Below are 9,028 nucleotides of genomic sequence, written 5' to 3'. Positions count from 1 at the left end.
CGCGGGGGTGGGGGGTGTTGTCTCAGCATCCCTTGTTGGTTTCCCTTAACGCTACCCACGCCTTTGTAAATAGGCTTGTATTAAATCTGCCTCCATTGCTCTTTGTTGGTGTTGCATCTGTCTGTTGCAGGATCCTGACTGATCTAAGTCATAGGGTGCCTATCACCCAGCAAAGGGAGGACACAGTCCAGGCCTCAGGACCCTTGGCTCTGGCAGTTCCCTTTCCAATTGGAGGATAAAGCAACCCTGCCTGGTTTTTCTTAGCTTTAGATCCTGTGCACAGTCAGGTACACCTGTGAATGAATGAGCTGCAGAAAGTTTTAAAAATGGACTATTGCCATTAGCATCATTAGCAACTCTGTCTCTTTGGATTTCAAATATTTGTTCAAGAATGAGAAGTTTGGCCTCTTTCCCTAAGATACCCAATCACATAACACTGAGAGAGGAAAGCCCATAGTGAGCAGAAATAAATACAGCTTGACCAGTTTTGTTACCATTAAACTTTCTGCCATGTTTTAAAACACTGAAAAGAGCAGAGTTTTCAGGCCCCAGGCAAGGTGCTCTGTACCTCTGCAGTTGAGAGGATGACAGGAGATGATAAAACATCAGAGGTCCCATCTGCATCCACCTATATCTTTAACTTGGTGTCCCATATCTAATGGCTCCTGCAACATGCTCAACACTTATGCACTAGTTCTCTTGCTGGCTGAGGAATGTATACAATCAACTTTTTACACTGGTGCATTAAAAAAAAAAAAAGGCAGAGTGGTAAGTTTGACATGGCAGGGGGATGGTGGGCACCAGCCAGCACTGAAAAGCAGTGGAATCAGGTGTGTAGGGTCTGGGCCATCAGAGCTCCCTCATCAGTGTTAGCTCAACCTGAATGAAGGCAAGTCTTCCGGAGCAGAAGCCAAGGAGATTCTGATCTCTCTCCAGAAACAGTGCCCTTCTTAGTTGTTTTCACTCTTTCTCTATCTTTTTTTTTCTTTTTTTAACTTTATTTTTTATTTTTTAAAATTTATGTCCAAATTTGTTAGTATATAGTGAAGCAATGATTTCAGCAGATTCCTTAATGCCCCTTACCCATTTAGCCCTTCCCCCCTCCAACAACCCCTCCAGCAACCCTCATTTGTTCTCCATATTTATGAGTCTCTGTTGTTTTGTCCCCCTACCTGTTTTTATATTATTTTTGTTTCCCTTCCCTTATGGTCATCTGTTCTGTCTCTTAAAGTCCTCATATGAGTGAAGTCATATGATTTTTGTCTTTCTCTGACTGACTAATTTCACTTAGCATAATACCCTCCAGTTCCACCCAAGTAGTTGCAAATGGCAAGATTTCATTCTTTTTGATTGCCGAGTAATACTCCATTGTATATATATATAACACATCTTCTTTATCCATTCATCCATCGATGGACATTTGGGCTCTTTCCACACTTTGGCTATTGTTGATAGTGCTGCTATAAACATGGCAGTGCATGTGTCCCTTCGAAACAGCACACCTGTATCCCTTGGATAAATGCCTAGTAGTGCAATTGCTGGGTCGTAGGGTAGTTATATTTTTAGTTTTTTGAGAAACCTCCATACTGTTTTCCAGAGTGGCTGCACCAGCTTGCATTCCCACCAACAATGCAAAAGAGATCCTCTTTCTCCGCATCCTCACCAGCATCTGTTGTTGCCTGTCACTCTTTCTATCTTTTTAGCCAGAGTTCTACAAGCAATAATATCAATAGACTTGTTTTCTTTTTCTTTCCTAGAATAGCACTGAAAGTACTATTGAATATAAATAAAAGTGGACCATTTGGCAAAATTAATCTAAGTGATAGCAGTCAAAATAGTGAGTACCTTCAGCTGGTAAAGAGTATGTGTGTGTGTAAATTCAAGCAACACTAGATTTTTGCACTTTACTGGATGTAGATTATAACTCAATTTCTTTTTTAAAAAAGGGTAATACAAGACAAGCTACCTGATAATGATACTGTATATAAATAAGTCTTTCCTTCTACTTCTAGATCTACCACAGATCTCCCCTCTATACTGCTGATCATTGACAAAAACCCCAATATGTAATTCGCTTGATATAATTTTTAAAAAATAGTTATGGAGTCACAGGAAATCACAAAAAATTATATAGGGAAGTCCTGTATGCCTTCCACCTTCCTCCCCCAATGTTAGCATCTTGCATAACTATAAGATAACATCAAAACCATGAAATTTACATTAGTACAACCCACAAAGCTCACTTAGATTTTATCAGTTATACGTGCATTCTTGTGTGTATGTGTGTGTGTGGTTGTATGCAATTTTATCACATGTGTAGATTCATACAACCACCACCGCAATCAAGATACAGAACCGTAACACCACAGCACTTGATAGGATTTTATTTTTATTTATTTTTTAAAAATTGTTTTTAACATTTATTTTTGAGAGAGAGATAGAGAGACAGAGCTTGAGTGGGAGAGGGGCAGAGAGCAAGGGAGACACAGAATCCAAAGCAGGCTCCAGGCCCTGAGCTGTCAGCACAGAGCCCAACGTAGGGCTGGAACCCACGAACCATGAGATCATGATATGAGCTGAAGTTGGACGTTCAACCGACTGAGCCACCAGGTGCCCCAGTTGATAGGATTTTAACAGGAGAAAAAGTAGTATTTATAGTCCTCCTCCATCTCCTTCAAAGAAGAACGATCCCTTGGTTTATTTCCTGTTCTGTAATGATGACTGGAGAAAACAGAGACCTCTTGTTTCCCTTGATGACTGTTATTGATCCAGGGGTAAGTGTGCAACCTGACTGGGTATTTGATCCAATCAAGCAGAGCAGAGGAGGAAGAGTATGTGGTTGGGAGAGACATTTTCACACCCCTCTTTAAGGTACACCAGGTAAGCCTCAATAACTGTGTAACTGTGTACAATGCTGTGTAACTCTGATGATCTTGGCAGATAACTTAAAACCCTAAGGAAAGTCTACATTAGGATGAAGCTGAGGACAGCATAGTTGAGGAGTGGAAAGAGCCTGAGTTTTTGAGGACATCATTGAGAAACTGGACCACACCATTACTGGAGCCCATCCTAACTCTAGACTTACCCTCCAGGGACACTGTGAGATCTCTTATTGTTTAAGTCAGGGTGTTCTGTTATCTTACAGTCAAAAGCAAGACAGGGGCACCTGTCTGGCTCAGTTAGAAGAGCATGCGACTCTTGATCTTGGGGTTGTGAGTTCAAGTCCCATGTTGGGTGTAGAGATTATAAATATATAATCTTTATATATATATATTATATTTAATATCTATAATATATAGTTTACTATATATATTTATATATCTATAATATATAGTTTACTATATATATTTATATATCTATAATATATAGTTTACTATATATATTTATATATATAATATATAGTTTACTATATATACTATATATAGTAAATATATAAACTTTAAAAAAAAAAACAAAAGCAAAATAGGGGCAGTCGGCTAAGTGACTGACTCTTGGTCAGCTCAGTTGGTTAAATGACTGACTCTTGATTTTGGTTCAGGTCATGATCTCCTGGTTCATGGATTTGAGCCCCACATTGGGCTCCACACTGGCAGCATGGGGCCTGTTTGGGATTCTCTCTCTCTCCGCCCCTCCCCTGCTTATGCCCTCTCTCTCTCAAAATAAATAAACTTTTTTTAAAAAAAGGCAAAGTAATATCTAATAGTGAAAAACTGAATGCTATCACCCTAAGTTTAGGAATAAGACAAGGATGTCTGTTCTTACTACCTCTATTCAACACCACTTAATACTGTTAAGATGGCAATACTCCCCAGATTGATCTACAGAGAATCCACCCATTCTCTGTCAGAATCCTGGCTCCCTCTTGCAGAAATTGGTAAGCTGATCATGTGGAAATTCAAAGGACTCAAAATAGCCAAAAAAAACCTTGAAAAAGAAGAGCAAAGAAGACTCACTGATTTAAAAACTTACTACACTTTCTATATATGTCTCCTGAGGAAAGGGGGGAAAAACAGAAATAAACTTTTGGAACTTCCTCAAAATAAAAAGCTCTGCACAGCAAAGGAAACAATAAACAAAACTAAAGGACAACCTATGGAATTGGAGAAGATATTTGCAAAGGACATGTCTGATAGGGTTAGAATCCAAAATATATAAAGAAGTTATAAATCTCAACACTCAAAAGTGAATAATCCAGTTTAAAAATGGGCAGAAAACATGAATATACATTTTTCCGAAGACATATAGATAGCCAACAGACACATGAAAAGGTGCTCAACATCACTCATCATCAGTGAAATACAAATCAAAACTACAATAAGATATCACCTCACACCTGTCAAAATAGCTAAAATCAACAACACAAGAAACAACAGGTGCTGGTGAGAATATGGAGAAAGGGGAAACCCTCTTGTACTTTCATGGGAATGCAAACTGGTGCAGTCACTCTGGAAAACAGTATGGAGTTTTCTCAAAAAGTTAAAAATAGAACTAGCCTACAATCCATCAATTTCATAACTAGGTGTTTACCCAAAGAATACAAAGTTACTAATTCAAAGGAATGCCTGCACCTCGATATATATAGCAGCATTACCTACATTAGCCAAACTATGGAAACAGACCCAGTGTCCACAGACTGAAGAATGGATAAGGAAGATGTGGTGTATATATATACAATGGAATTTTACTCAGCCATAAAAAATAATGAAATCTTGCCATTGGCAAGGACATGGATGGAGCTAGGAAGTATCCTGCTAAGCTAAATAAGTTAGAGAAAGATAAATACCACATGATTTTACTTATATTTAATTTAAGAAACTAATGTTTCTTTACTAATACTAATAATACTAATAATACTAACAATGTTTTACTTATATTTAATTTAAGAAACAAATGAACAAAGGGGGAAAAACATAGGCAAACCAATAAACAGACTCTTAACTATAGAAAACAAACTGGTGGTTATCAGAGGGGACGTGGGGGCAGGGGGAATGGGTGAAATAAGTGATGGGGATTAAGGAGTACACTTGTTGTGTTGAGCACCAAGTATTGCATGAAAGTGTTGAATCACTGTATTGTACACCTGAAACTAGTATTATACTGTATGTTAACTAACTGAAATTTGAATTAAAAACAAAAAAACCTGCTGCAAACTTCAGTAATCTAGACAGTGCAATACTAACATAAGGATAGATACATAGATCAATGAAATTGAATTGGGAGTCCAGGAAAAAATGCTTATATTTATGGTCAGTTGATTTTCAACAAGGGTGCCAAGACAATTCAATGGTAATAGAACAGTCTTTTCACCAGATCATTCTGAGACAAATGGATATTGACATGCAAAAGAATGAAGTTGAATGCCAACATCATACCATATGCAAATATTAACTCAAAATTGATTAAAGACCTGAATGTAAGACCTAAAACTATAAAACTCTTTTGGGGCACCTGGATGGCTCAGTTGGTTGAGCATCTGACTTCAACTTAGGTCATGATCTCACGGTTCGTGGGTTCAAGCCCTGCATCGGGCTCTGTGCTGACAGCTCTGAGCCTGCAGCCTTCTTCAGATTCTGTGTCTCCCTCTCTCTCTGCCTCCCCCCACTCATGCTCTGTCTCTGTCTCTCTCAAAAATGAATAAACATTTAAAAAAATAAGAAAAATAAAACTTCTAGAAGAAAACAGGTACATATCTTCATGACCTTGGATTTGGCAGTGATTTCTTATATATACAAAAACACAACTACAAAAGAAAAAAAATAAATACACTGGCATTCATCAAAATTAAAAACTTTTACCTCCACTTGAACCAGTTCGAGCCCTGCCAGTTCTGTCATGGCCAACATGGAGCACATCTTCATTTCCATCAAGTCAGTCTGTATGCAGCATAGGCTGGTGGGTAAGATCATCAAGCTCTTCAAGCAGAAGGGATTCCACTTTGTGGCCATGGTGTTCCTTCAAGCCTCTGAGGAAGCAGCATTGCAATGACCTGGAAGATTACCCATTCTTCCCTGGGCTGGTGAAATACATGAACTCAGGACTGGTGGTGACCATGGTCTAGGAGGGCTAAATGTGGTGAAGATGGAGTGAGTGATGCTTAGGGAGACCAATACAGCAGATTCTAAGCCAGGTACCATTCACAGAGACTTCTGCATTCAAGTGGACAGGAACATCACTCATGGCAAGGATTCAGTAAAAACTGCTGAGAAAGAAATCAGCCTATGGGTTAAGCCTAAAGAATCAGTTGACTACAAGTCTTGTGCTCTTGACTAGATCTATGAATAAGAGGTGGACAAAGCATCAGTTCCCTTTGGTACCACTTGGGAAGGAGCTCACTCCTGAAGTGTGGAGATTACCTCTTCACATTCAGTGCATTAAAACTTCCTATCCAGGGGCGCCTGGGTGGCGCAGTCGGTTAAGCGTCCGACTTCAGCCAGGTCACGATCTCACGGTCTGTGAGTTCGAGCCCCGCGTCGGGCTCTGGGCTGATGGCTCAGAGCCTGGAGCCTGTTTCCGATTCTGTGTCTCCCTCTCTCTCTGCCCCTCCCCCGTTCATGCTCTGTCTCTCTCTGTCCCAAAAATAAATAAACGTTGAAAAAAAAAATTAAAAAAAAAAAAAAACAAAAAAAACAAAAAACTTCCTATCCAGAAATGTACCACCCGAGTTCCCTCCTGGATTGAAGGACTTAGTCTCCCAGCTGCTGGAAATGTAGCAAGAAGACAGTGCTCAACTGTCAGCCCTATCTAGGGATTGCCTTTGATGATTAAAACTGCCTTGCCCAAAGTCAGCTTCTTTAAAGGACAGCCCACATTCAATAACTAATCAACACGGGGGTGTAAAGGCCTGACCCCTCATTCCAACTTGGGACAACTCTGCAGAATCATTTCAGATCCAGATCTCCCCGTGGGGTTGGTTTGAAGCCTTTTTCTGTGTCTGCATCACAACTCTATTTCTCCCTTTGTTCAATCCTGCTTCCTTTCCTTCCCTTTCCCAGGTGTTGATCCCAAGACTACTGTGATGTCCTACACACACACACACACACACACACACACACACACACACACAGGCATTAGCATGTGGCCAGTGATGCTTCTTGCCCCTATTGCAAAACATCAAGGGCATTAAGGGATAGGTAGCTGAAGCCTCTAGATTGCAAAGTCAGTGGGACCAAGGTTGTCCTTATAGGATTTTTTCTTTCAATATTCTACCAGTGTATGCTGCATACACACTGGTTCCTTTACCAGTGAGCACATAGATTAAGCCAATAACATCACACCCACACTAGAAAGGCAACATTCCTCTTTCAACAACTCTCTTCATGTAGATCCTTATTATCAGGGAAGGGAACACTTTCTTTATTCTTCAGAAAAGAATTATTTCCTTGTTTGTAAAAGGAAATAAATAAACTCTGCAAGCAGTTGTAGATTCAATGAGTTAGTGTATGTGAAGGCACAGAGCAGTGACCAGCATGTGGTAAATACTATGCTTACCAAAATAAGAAATGAGAGTATTTCTGCACAGCAACTTCCTTTCTTATCCCAGAAGGACTCCCAGACTTAATGGTTAAAGTTCTGCAGTTTCCCTCTGTGGGAGGAGAGTTGCCTTTGAGACATCATCCTTTGACACATTTACCTGCATGTGTGGGGGAGGCTCTCTCCCATAAATGTGTTAGAACACTCTCTGTGCTCTATGATAATGCATATTGCATTCCTCCATGATGGGACCTATTACAACACCATCATAGAGGTATGCGCTTTGTGATTTTTGAAAGGGGTTGATTTATAGTACATGAAGTTTCTTAGGCTTATTTGTCCATGAAATCCACCCTCTCCCTTTGTTGTTGAGTCATATCTGGGAACTATTTATTGTACAGTGTCCTATTGAACACATTTTTGGAAACCCTGATCTCTTCAAGGTGATTGTTTTAATCTAGGAGAATATTTTTCTCAAATAACTGCAGGCTAGAAGTTAAACAGAGCCAGTTTGTGGTCATGACGCTAATAGTCATAACTACTCTTTATTGAGCACCTGCTAGGTGCCAGGTATTGTCCTGAGAGCCTTACAAGCATCACCTCATTTTACTCTCTTAACAGTCCTTATAGAGATGGCCATTTTAAAGATGAGGAAATGGAAGAACAAAAAAGTTAAATAGCCTTCCAAGGTCACACAACAAATAGTGGAGCCAAGATTCAAATCCATGACTTGAAAGTCCATCAGTTTCTATTTCTGGCTTGAACATGGTGGTATAAAGGTAGTTTTTCTCTTCTTCTCTTCATTGCAATCAGCCAAAAGCAACAAAGAGTTGGAGAAACAAAGATACAAAATTCTTTTTCTTAGAAAATAGGATATAGCTAAAACCCCAGGTATCCACTTCATTCAAAGGATTGCCTAAAGCAATAAAGGTTAAGTAAGGGGGCATGTGGGAGCAAGCCGAGAAAAAAACCTACAGCAAGAGAACACAGTGACTGTGTATCTCAGAAAGAGCTGGATGCAACTCTTGAAATAGAAGGAAACCTAACTTGCTTGTTTGCAATATTGGGGCAAGCATGCCTCACTGGTACCAAGAATTTCCCTGGGACCCTGTTTGGTATTAAAAGACAAAGATGAGCCTTCCAAGGAACCAGATGCTAGCCATGTTTATAAGAATTCTGTCTCTGTAGGAGCACAAAAGAGTCTTTGGGTTGCTAGAATTTCACTGCTGCTTACCTTCATTACTTCGGAAGAAGCAAAACTCAACAAATTCACTTAAAACCCCAAATCAAGAATAACTCCCCTACACAAACTTTCAGTAAAGAGTTCATCAAGACAAAACTCATCTCCTGCAATGATGAAAATTAGAACATAAACCAGTACAAGGAATTCTTCTACAAAGATCCTCTAAGGAAAAAAAAAAGTGAAAGAGGGCAGGAAACCAAATGGTTGACAAAGAAAATGCACTGGACTAAGTCTCTGTGAAGCAAATAATAATGGTGATCAAATATTCCATCATGAATCTGTCACACATAATGAAGCAATTGCCTCTATGGAACC

At 39.5% G+C, this 9,028-nt stretch overlaps 1 pseudogene; it reads left to right on the top strand.

Moving 5' to 3' along the window:
• Positions 1-5,806: 5,806 nt before the first annotated feature.
• LOC122497319 lies at positions 5,807-6,282 on the top strand (annotated as a pseudogene).
• Positions 6,283-9,028: the final 2,746 nt, after the last annotated feature.

The sequence above is a fragment of the Prionailurus bengalensis genome, chromosome B1 (genome assembly GCF_016509475.1).
Source record: "Prionailurus bengalensis isolate Pbe53 chromosome B1, Fcat_Pben_1.1_paternal_pri, whole genome shotgun sequence".
In the NCBI taxonomy this organism is placed as follows: domain Eukaryota; kingdom Metazoa; phylum Chordata; class Mammalia; order Carnivora; family Felidae; genus Prionailurus; species Prionailurus bengalensis.
The sequence above is the reverse complement of the archived record's forward strand: the minus strand, read 5'-3'. Positions and strand labels throughout refer to the sequence as shown.